Below are 13,000 nucleotides of genomic sequence, written 5' to 3' on the forward strand. Positions count from 1 at the left end.
CCTGAATTCAAATCTGACTTCAGACATTTACAGGCTGTGTGGCCCTGGGTAATTCATTTAAACCCATTTGCCTCAGTTTTCTTATCTGTAAAATGAGTTGGAGAAGGAAATGGCAAACCATTACAGTTTTCTTTGCCAAGAAAATGCCAAATGGGGTCATGACTAAATAGCTGAACTTTAGTGTCATAATATATAAGATTATATATGTAATATTATATGTAATCATATATAATATTATATATTATATATATGTGTGTGTGTGTCATAATATATAAGATTATATTATAGGTCATAGGATAACAAAGGCTCTTAACCTGGCCCCCACGGATAGATTTCAGGGGGATCTGTAAACTTGGATGGGAGGAAAACTACATCTTTATTTTCACTCACCACTAAAATTTAATATTTCCTTCAATTATCTATTATTCTGAGAAGGGGTCTATATAAGTTTTACCAGATTGTAAAGAGATCCTTCACACACACACACACACACACACACACACACACACACACACACACACACAGATTTAAAACGCTGAATTATAGGATTCAGAGCAGGAAAGAACCTGACAGGTATTACAGTCAGATGGTCCTTATGATCACAGGCCTTTCTGGACCCATAAATGTTTATTGTAAGTATTTACACATCAGAGACCAGCACCAGCTGCAAATCAAGGCCTATTTCATTGTTTTGTGAATTGTCTAGACTGAAGAAAGTAATGAAAGAAGTCTTCATGTCAATTAGACTTAAAAGTGTTTCCGGAGTACCTTTTTTACTTTGGGGAGACAGTTGATAAAACATTTACCAGCACCCCCGGGGGAGTGTGCTAGTAAATGTTTAGTTTAGGTCCTTTTTAACATCAAAAAATGACCTGAACTGCACATGCCTCCTCCCTTATAGTTGTTGAACTATCAGTATGAATTGGTAGAGAAAATACTTGATAAAAATGATTGTGTATTCAGTAACACTTTTAAATAAATTTGTATTTTTAATCACAATATTATCTGCATGCATTTGAAAAGTAAGACACAGAATCTGTTCTGCTTGATTATGGATATTTATAACAAGAGCTGTATGTTTTTCTTTTTTTTTTCCTCCATTGGGAGGAGTAGGGGTGGGAGGGGAAAGATGCATAGAGAAAGGGTAGGGAAAAGAAAAGAGAATTGTGGAGGCAACTTTTTTTAAAAAAATACAGAAAAGAGAACAGAATGAAGGCCAGAAACAGCCACAGGACAGGACAGCTAAAGGTTAAATTTATTATATACTTTTTTTTTTCTTTTTGGTGAGGCAGTCAGGATTAAGTGACTTGGGTCACACAGCTAGTAAGTGTTAAGTATCTGAGGCCAGATTTGAACTCAGGTCCTCCTGATTCCAGGGCCCGAGCTCTATACATTTCACCACCTAGTTGCTTTCAAAGAAAAGGAAGCTACACAAAATAAAGGTCTTCAGTTCCATGTACCATCTTCTTATTCTGTTCTGTTGTGTTTATGTGTATGGAAATGCCCATTTCACTTGGTGTTCAGAATATTTTTAAAAATGAAAGCCAAGTAATACATATTTGTGTGAGCTCTGGCACAGAGGTGGCAGACATATAATCAGACCTGATCCCTCTGAGTGTTCCCAGGGGCAAGGCAGCAGCTGACATCCCACTTACAGACAGCTTTGTCTGCTCATAAAATACTTCACAGATTGTCTTTGGCAGCCTCTGACTTGGTAGTTACCAGGTAGTCACCAATTGCAATGACTATGGAACACATAATGAGTGCAAGGGGGAATCCAGGCATATCGTGAGTGCCTGGATTGAATTGGTTGCTGTTCAGACATTTCAGCTGTGTATAACTCTTTGTGACTCCATTTGAGGGTTTCTTTTTCTTTTTGGGGGGAGGAGGGATTTAATAACATTTTTTCCCAACTACATGTAAAGACAATTCTTAGCATTCATTTTTTTAAATTTTGAGTTCTGAATTTTCTCCCTCCTTCCCTCACCTCCCCCCTCCTTGAGGCAGTAACAATGTGAGATAAGTTATACATATATAATCATGTAAAACATATTTCCATATTAGCTATGTTGCAAAAGAAAATGCAGACAAAAAGAAAAAAATACCCAAAAAAATAATAATAAAGGTGAAAAATAATATGCTTCGATCTACATTCAGACTCCATCAGTTCTTTCTCTGGGATGTGGATAGCAATTTTCATCATGAGTCCTTTGGAATTATCTTGGATCATTGTATTGCTGAGAAGAGCTAAGTCATTCACAGTGGACCATCATACAATATTGCTGTTACTGTGTACAATGATCTCCTGGTTCTGCTCACTTCACTTTGCATCAGTTCATGTAAGTCCAGGTTTTTCTGAAAGTGGCCTGCTTATCATTTCTTATAGCACAATAGTATTCCATTACATTCATACATCACAACTTGTTCAGCCATTCCCCAATTGATGGGCATCCCCTCAGTTTCCAATTCTTTGCCACCACAGAAAGAGCTGCTATAAATATTTTTGTACAAATAGGTCTTTTTCCCTTTTTTAAAATCTCTTTGGGATTCAGACCTAGAAGTAGTATTGCTGGATCAAAGGGTATGAACAATTTTATGGCTCTTTGGGCATATTCCCATTTGGGGTTTTCTTGGCAAATATACTGGAGTGGTTTGTCATTTCCTTCTCCAGTTCATTTTACAAATAAGGAACTGAGGCAAACAGGGTTAAGTGACTTGCCCAGGCGACACAGCTAGTAAGTGTCTGATGCCAGATTTGAACTCAGGAAGATGAGTCTTCCTAACTCCAGGCCCAGTACTCTATGCAGTTATGCACAATGGTGCCACCTTGCTGCCATTGAATAAAATATTAGAGTCTGTGTTAGGCAGTTAGGCAATAATCATCAGTGGGTGGGTGCAATGCCCCCACTTCTCAGAACCACTGGAAAGAAAAAGGAGTGGCGAAGCATTTTTGCAGTGCTTCCCTACTCAAACACAAAGAGGCTTGGTCTCCTGGGTCACAGATACAGGCTAAAGTAGCCACCCAATAGTTGTTCTAACTACCACCAGGTCGTTGCAGGATCATAGAGACATTTGTTCTCATTGAGAATTAACTCCACAAAGTTTAGCCAGTCCTCTATATTCACCAAATTTGGGACTCACAATACCCAGAAGCTTAGTAGGTTAATTCTAAAGGTCCAGAACATATAGGCCATGGGACAGAATATGAGGATTGATTAGTATGGGAATGATTAGGTAGGATGTGCTACAGTGAGCCTCTCCCCCCATATCTACAATGGCGTTTGTGTTGATCAGTGGAAGGACTTGGACCTCTGTGGTCTTCAGCATCTGAATGCTAAGGAGTGAGCTCTACCCAGAGCCCCCTGAACCCTCACTCCTCAAACGCCCCCCTCCTTTGTAAATTCAGAGTCAAAGAAAGAGAAGGGAGATGTCGTTTGGCTACCAACTGAAGGAAGCAGAGAGGATATAACACTTGGCCACTCCCTGAAATTTGAACTAAAAGGCTCAAAGTCAGAAATAGTTGGGGGACAGAGGAAGCAAAATGGCGAGAGAAGAAGACACAAGTTCTCACTAAATTTGGCCTGCCATTGCTGACAACCGTTATTTGTAAGCAATGAACTAGAAGCAGCAAGAAATATTTAAAGGGTCCTATTGGCAAGAGGATGATGGAGAGAAAAAAGGAAACATCAGGAACTTTAGAACCACATCTCAAGTGCATGTCCCATGCTACAAGGAGTCTAATCTCAGGTCCAGGGTTCTTGAGTCTTCATCAAAAGACTAGTCCTACCAGAAGGATGTTAGAGACTTTATTGTGTTTCCTATACTCTTTTGCCCACTCATAGGATGCACAGCTGTGGGGAACCATACAGAGTAAATTGTGCCTTACTTAGAACTTCTAAGTTCAGAATGACCTGTGTACTGAGTTGAGTTGCCTGGGTCTCAAAGATGTTGAGAGCATGTTGTCCAATGATAGATGTTTTACTATATGTTTTTTTATTCCTTATAATATTATTATTTGCATATCTTCCTATATGAAGAACAGAACATTACAGGTAGTATCCAAGTCTGTTTCATCCATTCCTGGGGTGAGGTAACTTCATTTTGCCAAGAAAACATTACTAGGTTTCAGTAAAATATAGCAAGTTCAAGGAAGAGGCATGGCTTTGCCAGTAGGATGGGAGCTATGAGCTGATTTCATTGGATAAATCCATATTACCCACGTCTTCTAGACTAGTGTGAGTTGGTATGGCTACTCAAAGAAAGCAGAGCTGGAGAATAGAAGCTCATTCAATCTTTGCAAACCATAGAGAGTTTGGCAGTTCCTCTCAACAGAGTGAAGAGCTATGGATGAATATGGAACTTATCCAACTTCTAACCCTTCCAATTGAATGGGATCAGGTTAGTGGCTAATGGCACCATTTAGTGGTCAAATATAGAATACACTCTACCACAAGCTGAACTACTACTGACAGGTGGAGAGGCCTACGCTGAAAGTAGTGGCAACCATTAAGTGGGACTCAATTTAGTCATTTTGCTAGATGAAAGGAGGCAGCTTGGTGGTTACTTCCATTCAGGCCAATCTATTGCAGATAATTGCAGATAATGCCTTAAAAAACTGATCAACCAGGGCTGGGGTAATCCATGTCAAGTTATGACTCAGGGCCTGGACATAGCTAGCTATTCACCATGGTTCCTTGCCATATTGAAGCTAGCAAATCAAGAGGGTGGCCACTTCAGACTGAAAGGGGGGGAGCAGTGTCAAAAAGAAACCCCTTCACACTGTGCCATAAGGGGTTTTCTCCCATAGAGTAAGTGTAGCCCAGGTGGTAGCCTGTCCCACCAAGTGGAACATAACAAAGACTGTACTTGCCAGAGCTGTGGGAAATAATTTCAGCTGAGATCCACTAAGAATTCCTCTTTGGGGGCAACTAGGTAGCACACAGGGTAGAGCACCAGCTCTGAAGTCAGGAGGATCTGAGTTCAAATCCAACCTGACACTTTATTGCTGTATGATCCTGGACAAGTCACTTAACCCTGATTGCCTCCAATTTAAAAAAAAAAAAAGCCCTGTTTGGCCAAAAGAGAAGCAGTGTAGTGACCTTGGGCCAAATGCCTCAAACTCTCAGCCCTGAAGCAGCTCACCCAAACTATAAGTTACAGAGGAATTGCTGATGTATCAGTGAAGAGAATCCCTACATGTGGAGTTGATGAAATCTCAAGTCTAGACTAAAAAATTTTAAAACAAGTGAGAATCCATGGAAAAACCTTCTGATCATCTGGCAAAAGGAACTGAGGAATTTGTAGCACCATGAGAACATAGAGCTGCCAACTCCACCCTGCTTCCGGAGCTACTCATAGACTTCCTTCAAGTCTACAAGTGTTCCCCAGAGCACTGTTAGTTCTACAGAAGTTTGAAGATTTATGGTGGTGCACAGGGTTCTGCCAGCTATGGTGGAAACAATTTGTTTCCTGACAGTGAAACACAATAAGGGAAGGAGATCATGTGTGCTGGTGATTTAGAGCAATCACTGGGGCCCTAGAAAAGAATCTTCCTGAGCAAAGAAGTTTCGTGCTAAGATCTGATCAGAGATCAAAGAAGATGTTAAGCAAGGTCAAGCTCTGTCCATTGGACAAAGACTTGTAAGCACCTACTATGAGCAAGACACTATGGTAGTTATTGAGGATACAAAGTCAAGTATGAAAGTCTCTATCTTCAAGAACTTTATATGCTAAAGAATCTAGTATTCTAAGAGATAGAGGTAAGGAGAGAGTGCATTACAAGCAGAGGGGAAAGGCTGTACAAAGGTGGAAGATGAAACCCTGAGTTCAGAGTACAGCAAATAGGTTAATTTAGCTAGAGCCTAGAGTCAAGACTGCGAAGGGAGGAAAGTGAGACCACAGGCAGGGGCTGATGAAATGGAAGAACAGGGACAGATGGAAGGGCTGGACGTTGTTGGTAAAGACAAATAGCTTTAGGAGTGAGACAAAGGTAGAAACGGAAGGACAGGAGACTGATCACCAAGTGTGGAGTGTTGGTGAGATAACATATATAAAGTACTTTGCAAACTTTAAATCCTATATGAATGTTAGCTATTCTAGTGAGGTAAAAGGTGTGAGTAGGTTAGGCAGAGTGGAGATAGAGGTCACTGAAGATGAAGAGGTTGATGAAGAGACATATATGTCAAAGTCACAAAGGATAGAACAAGAGTTGGGGTAAGAGGAGAAGAGAGGAAGACTGGGTATTTGAGCAAAGGGTGATAACCTGGTAGATGATCACAGTGAAGATTGAACAGGGTGATATGGATAGATGAAGGAAACCTCATAGGAAGAGAAATTGCTGAGTGATGACATCAGAGGAATGAACAAATGAATGAATGAATGAATGAATGAATGAATGAATGAATGAATGAACAAGCGTTTATCAAGCTTTGACTTGCTATATGTAAAGCATTGTGCTAAGCTCTGGAGATTCAAGTAGAAAAACAAGACAGCACCTGCCCTCTGGGATCACACATCCTAACAGAGGGATAAGACACATACAGGAGGTTTCAGCTGCAAGCAAGATAGAAAGGCTCATTGTACAGTAGCAAAACAGATGGGACTGCATCTTCTTTCTTGTTATTTCCATTGATTAAATTGCACATTTTTTGACATTGCACAATTTGACAGAGCCAAGAACTCTGGTGAGAGAATTTTCTTTTCCTGTACTTTAGCAGCTGTGGCTACTAAAGAGGCAGGGCTGCAGCACCTGAAGAAAGAATTGACAAGTTGTATCTCCACCAGGTTTGCTCCCTTGGATAATTTGCTACAGGGACTGGGTTGCTAGCAGGATTGATAGTCTGAATGGTACTGTTATTTCTGAGGCTTTGGAGATTACCTACTTATTGGTTGCAATTAGTCAGCAGTTATTATTGCTGGCAAGGATAGTAAGCCTCCTCTGCAAAAGGTTTGCTCCCCTTAATGATGGCTTTAGGGACCAGGCTGGAATTAAGATGGATGGACTGAGAGATACTGCAGTTCCCAAAGTTCTTCAGCTTTGTATGCTGGGCTAGCTCCACAATGATCCAAGGAAAGGTGGCATTTGACATGATGGTAGTGGCTTGACCCACTTGGCATATGCCCTTTCCTGTCTCTCTTTTAGGGCACTTTACTGCTTCAGCTAAGCTGGCTTGTTTGGCTATGGCAGAAGTGCCATTGAGAAACAGAGTATTCTAGTGTCCCTTCCAGGCCCATTAAGTTGAGGAACATAAGAGAAAGGCTGGCTGCAAGTGGAGAGGGTGACAAGGGAAGAAATTCCCTCCAGGAAAAGGCAATGGCATTGTCTATCCCAGAATGTGGCACCCAGAATGGAATATTTTTTTTTCATTCTGGACACTCAGACATCATTAATGGATCAGTGTCGAGTCAAACTACTTCTACACAAATCTTAATTGTCCATATGTTGTAACCTCCAATTTTAATTATTTAGAAATACCTATTTCATGACTTGCAATTATACTGAATCTCTGGAAGAATATTACAGTTATAAAGAGAAACCTCTGAAGCTTGTGGTCATTAAAGGCAATGGGTATTTCCAAATACAATCCAGCCTACTATCTTCCTCCTATTCAGTTCTGTACCTATCTGACCAACACACACACACACACACACACACATTATGTATGTAAAAGACGTCTACATACACACACAATGGACCAATTCTGTGGGTCACACATTATGAGAAACATGAGATAAGTTGGTTGACGTCATGAGAATGATAGCCAAGGTACAACCTGCATGCTGTCTTACTATCAACACAGTGTCAACAGATTTAAAGGAATAATCCCAGGATGTGGACGGTTTACTGGAGGAAACAGATAAGGGTTACCCAGGATGAGGATTGTATGATCAGTGATCTACACTGTTTAAAGGAGCACTCACACAGATGAGATCCCAGATCCATGAAAATTTTGAGGAAAGGTTTGAGGACAGCACTAGTTTTTTGCCCACATATCTTTCTCCCTCCTCCATCCCCCAACTTCCTCCTCCCCCTCCCTCTCCTTTTAGCTTTCTCTCTTTCTCCCTCACTCTATCTCCCCTTCTCTTTCTTATTGTCTCTCTCTCTCCTTATTTTCTCCCTGTCTCTCCCTTTCTCTTTTCTCTCTCTCATCTCTTTGTCCCTGCTCTCTTTTCTTCTTTCTTCCCTCTCTCTCCTCCTTCTCCAGAAAAAGAGGGAGAAAGAGAGAGAGGGAGAGAGGGAGAGAGAGAGAGAGAGAGAGAGAGAGAGAGAGAGAGAGAGAGAGAGAGAGAGAGAGAGAGAGAGAGAGAGAGAGGCATTAAAGGCCTGTAGACTACACAGAAATCTTCTAAGGATGTAACCCTTAGCCACTTTTTCAGGATTCTGTTGGCCACTAAATTCATTAACTATGTGAAGCTTTCTGGGATTGTTCATAAATCCAGAGAGAGAGAGAGAGAGAGAGAGAAGAAAGCCGTGACCCAGAGGCAGAAAGTTAAGTCACCTCCATCTTGAGACCCAGTGGACTTTCTCAGAGTTAAACACTCAACACGGGATTTGCTCTTGTGTCCTCTCTCCTTCAAAGACTCTAAAAGAAGTAGATATTGCTAGCCCAGTGGCAACCAACCCAGTTAACAGCATAGTTGAGATGAGGCAAGAATGACTGTGGCTGCTGAATATAGCAAAGCATGTTGGGTACTGCCCTAAAGACAAATTTCTCTTCCCACAGCTCTGAGCCATAAAGAAGGCAGCCACCCTTAATTGCAACACTCCTCCAGAATTTATGCTTCTCTTCTTCTCTCTGGGTGGAATGAGTTAATGCAGGAAAGCCCTGGTTCCTGTCTACTCAACATATGGCCACAATAGGCCCCACTGCAATCTTTTGTCTATCCCTTTGCCACTGTTTGGTGATACATGAACTATATTAGCAGTTGCTAATCTTAATTTATGTATTGTTGGGTAGATGATAGAAATTGGGAGCCAAGGCATTGTAGAATAAAGAGGTATTTATCTAGTACCCATTGTGGAGGCAAACACCAGGCCAGGGAGAGCCAGCTAAGCAATGGACTCTCCCTGGAAAGCCCAAACTGTTGTTAACTGATGGTGCTATCTATGACCCTGGGCCCAAAGAAGTGAGAGCCATTAATAATCTGAAGTGAATCATCTTCCCCTAGGCTAGTTCTGTTGTGACCCAGAAAGCTGGGCATTAGAAAAACAGGAGTGGTTTTCATCTGATAAGTCTTAAGGTGTACACTCTTGAATTTCTCTCTTCTCTTTTTCCCTTCTTCCTTATTCATCACTGCACATGGGGTTACCTGACCACAGTAACCCTGTTATACTTATGGCACCTGTGAGCGGTGATCCCTACCACCATCTATATATCCTGAATACTTTTCTCAAGAAGAGAAGAGGTCTATGCCGGAAGTGACATCTTTTTGAGGGCAATGAGTTTTGGATTCTTGAGATTGTTGATAGAGGGAAACTAAAGTCTTGGGGGAGGGGGGAAATCACAAATGTTAGTACTATTTTCTAAAATGATTGAGAAAGCATTTGTAACTGTCAAATTATGCCTGCTTTCCTATCTTTCTCAGGTACTTACAAGAATAATCTATATACATTTAGAGAGTATACTGAGTGAAAATATGAGAAGAAAATAGGCTTTCACTGAAAACTACTACTATTCTATAGCAGAGCAAGGTCATAAAACTGGCCAAAAAGCACAGAAAATACAAAGTCTTGTTGGCCCGTTTGACTGTAAAAAAAAGCATTTGAGTCCACAGAGCAAAATGCTATATTGAAGGCTCTCCAACAACAAACACATGTTATGGTCATGTAGCAGAAAAAATAAGGGAAGTCACTTTTATTGACAAGTTTCTAATTGGAAACATTGGACAAAACATAAAACAGGGAGACATACATTTGCCATCGCCACAGAGGCTATCCAGCAAAATCCCAATGGGAGAGGGATTTCTTCTACTTAAGTCCTTCAGATGTTTCTGTTTACAGATGACATTATACTAATTGCATCAAGCCCCAGATAACTGCAAAGCTCCCTAAATGAGATCCAGAACGACTCAAGAGTTTCCCCTAACTATCCATACAGAAAAAAAACGAACAGACGGAATGGAATGGAATAGCACCTACTGTGTGCCAGGCACTGTACTAAATGTTTTTTACAAATATTATCTCATTTGATCTTCAGAACAACCATGCTAGGTAGGTCTTATTGTCCAGACTGTGATATGCAGTTGGATAGCACTTGTCCATTAGTATGTATATCTTGGGCAGACACTGCAAATGGACAATGAAGAAGGCCCAGAATTCGAGGGAGGAGGAAAATGGGTTGGATAACCTTTAAGATACTACACTATAATTTCAAAGACCCCCAAGCTTCTCCCTGAAACAAAGGCTCCTCCTTTTACCAGCATTCTTTCAGAGGTGCTATATGGCTTTGAGTCACAGAATACCACTATATTTGAGGAGTTAAAGTTGTAGGTCACCCAAAGGGCAATAGAGAGGTTCATAGTGGGAGTGAAGAGTCTATTATAGTGGGGCAGCTATATGGCGCACCTAGATGGTGCACCGGATAGAGCACTTGCCCTGATGTCAGGAGGACCTAAGTTTAAATCTAGCCTCGGACCAAACACTTGAAGCATACTAGCTGTGTGACCCTGGGCAAGTCACTTAACCCCAATTGCCTTTAAAAAAAAAAAGAGTCTATTGTAGCATATCACCAACAAAATGTACAGCAGAAAGAGTAGAAAATTTTTGATCAAAGAAACTTATGATCAGGAAAAGAAGCAAATCAATCACGTATTTATCCTTTTCTTTTTTACCTTGTCCCCTCCTCAACAGTCTGTTTTGCTTCTGACCATTGCCTTCTTCAGTCTACCCACCTTCTTATCCATTTCCTTTCTCTTAACCCCTTTCCCTCCTATTTCCCTGTTGGGTAAGATGACTTTCTGTATACAATTGTGTATGTGTGTGTGTGTGTGTGTGTGTGTGTGTGTGTGTGTATAATCTTCCTTTCTTGAACCAGTTCAAAAGAGAGTGACGTTCAAGTGTTACCCATCCCCAGTTGTCCCCTCTACAGTCGATATAAGCCATATAACAAGATCAAGGGTTAGCCTTTGCACAGCCTATGTACTCTATTGGCCCTTATACGATGTCAAGAAATCTGGAGCAAGGCCACCCAAACCTAAGTACGCTACATTTTTGGTATTTCCCCAACAGTGGTAAACACCTTTGGCAAACAAACTTCTCCCTGTTTTATGCCTTGCTCAATATTATTTCATCTAGACTACCAGTCAAGCTACATTGTCAGAAAAGGAAATGAGTTTAGTCTCGCATGACCTCTTCTTAATGAAGTCATCTTGACATTTAGTGATCGCTGCTTCCCTTTCTAAATGCTGACAACGAGTCATCTAATAATATGTCATAGGATTTTGCCAGAAAGAGAAGTCAAGGTCATTGATCTATAGTTTTCAGTCTCCAAACTTCTTCCCCTTTTTGAACATTTTGACATTTGCTCTTTTCCAGTCCCATAATAAGTCATTTTTGCTATTCTCCACAATCTTTCAGAGATCACTGACGAAAATTGGGCAGAGAAAAGACAGGCATTCTAATTCACTGCTAGTGGCACTGTGAATTGGTCCAACAGTTTTGGAAAATAATTTGGAATTATGCATACAAATTAGTAGATTATTCAATTCATCTGATTCAGCAATCCTACTCTTGGGTTTATGCTACAGAGAAGGTCAATGACAGAAAGAAAGGTCTTAAATGTACCAAAATATCCATAGTGGCACAATTTCTAATAGCAAAAAGGTAGGAGCCTAATGAACAAGTTGTGGTATTTTGATGTAGTGGAATATCATTATGTTGTACTTATAGTGGGGGTGATTGATCAGATGACCCATGATCAATTTACTTCCTCCAAAACTAATTGTAAGGGAGCAGGTAACAGTGACAATAATGTGTTAGGAGTATAAAGAGGTTGAGGGGCAGCTAGGTGACATAGTGAATAGAGCACTGGCCCTGAAGCCAGGGGGACCTGAGTTCAAATCCCACCTCAGACCAAACACTTGACACTAGCTGTGTGACCCTGGGCAAGTCACTTAACCCCAATTGCCTAAAAATACAAAAAAAAAATTTTAAAAAGGAGTACAAAGAGGTTGTATAGCATTAGAATGTTGCTAGTTATTGACAATCAGACATATCCTTAGTGTCCCTTTAGGAAATTGAGAAACGCCTTCTAGTAGAGATTCTTCACCTAGGATCCATAAACTTGGATGGATTTTTTTTCATATATTTTTGATAACTATGTTTCAATATAATTGGTTTCTTTTCTAATTTTTATCTATGTATTTGACTTTATGCATTTAAAAATATTATTCTGAGGAGGAGTCCATATGCTTCATCAGAATGATCTGTGACAAAAAAAACGTAAGAACCTTTGTTTAAGGCTTAGAGATGAAAGACTTAGCACAATGTCTGGCACACAGCAAGCATGTTGTAATTGCTTATTGACTGACTGACCCCTGGCAGCACCTACTCACTAGCTGTGTGACTCTGGGCAAGTCACTTAACCCCAATTGCCTCACAAAAAACAAACAAACAAAAAACCCCTAGTCACCTAGAGAGGAAGAACTAGATCTTTTTGCTTTTTCCCTGTTCCCCTCTATGAGGGGACAGCTGATGGAAAAAGAAGTGATTTCTCTCTCCTTTATTACTCATTGGTCAAAGCGCTTTTCAGGGAGCTACTCACCCAATAAGAGACACCACATTCAGCAAGGAGCAGACCCAAAAGAAAGTTGAAGCAGGAAGATAGCCTTGAGGAATGTGACCCTTGGCATCAGAGAAAAGAGTCAGCTATAGATTCAAGAAAGAATTAGCCCTCTCAATGAGGAATCAAAGTTCAGAGGGAGCCTAGCTGAGCCACCTGTCCAGCAGAGACACCACACCAAATGGAGAAAGGAACAGGGACACCACAAGCAAGAAAGAATT

The sequence above is a fragment of the Phascolarctos cinereus genome, unplaced genomic scaffold, assembly GCF_003287225.1.
Source record: "Phascolarctos cinereus isolate Bilbo 61053 unplaced genomic scaffold, phaCin_HiC Scaffold_3;HRSCAF=262, whole genome shotgun sequence".
Lineage (NCBI taxonomy): Eukaryota > Metazoa > Chordata > Mammalia > Diprotodontia > Phascolarctidae > Phascolarctos > Phascolarctos cinereus.